Source organism: Frankliniella occidentalis, unplaced genomic scaffold (genome assembly GCF_000697945.3).
Source record: "Frankliniella occidentalis isolate FOCC.00 unplaced genomic scaffold, Focc_3.1 Scaffold5, whole genome shotgun sequence".
Lineage (NCBI taxonomy): Eukaryota > Metazoa > Arthropoda > Insecta > Thysanoptera > Thripidae > Frankliniella > Frankliniella occidentalis.
Window position 1 is genome coordinate 929,169 of NW_026267135.1, and position 310 is coordinate 929,478.

General features: G+C 69.0%; 1 protein-coding gene across 5 annotated transcripts in view; it reads right to left on the reverse strand.

Moving 5' to 3' along the window:
• Positions 1-310, reverse strand: part of LOC113214172 (SH2 domain-containing protein 3C) — a 113,796-nt gene that overhangs the window by 12,963 nt on the left and 100,523 nt on the right. The gene's annotated exons all lie outside the window — the stretch shown is intronic.

The following is a 310-nucleotide window of genomic DNA, read 5'->3' on the forward strand; positions in this document are numbered from 1 at the left end:
CCCCTACCCCCCCACCCACTACCCCCCGGGGTAGGCTCGGCCAGCGCAAGGGGTGCCCGGGGGTGACTGACCCCCCACCGGCGGCTCCGGGGGGTACGGGGGAGGAGAGAGAGCGAGAGAGAGGGAGAGAGAGGGGGGAGTTTCTCAGGTGCGGTCATAACCCGCACCCTCCACGTTGTTAGGAGGCTCGCAACTACGCGCTACAGGGGGTAGTTGTAGCGTGGCCGGGCGGGGCGGGGTAGGGTGGGGCACGGCACGGGGCTCAAAGGACATCAAGGGGCTCTAAAGCATCGGCCCGAGTCACCCTGTC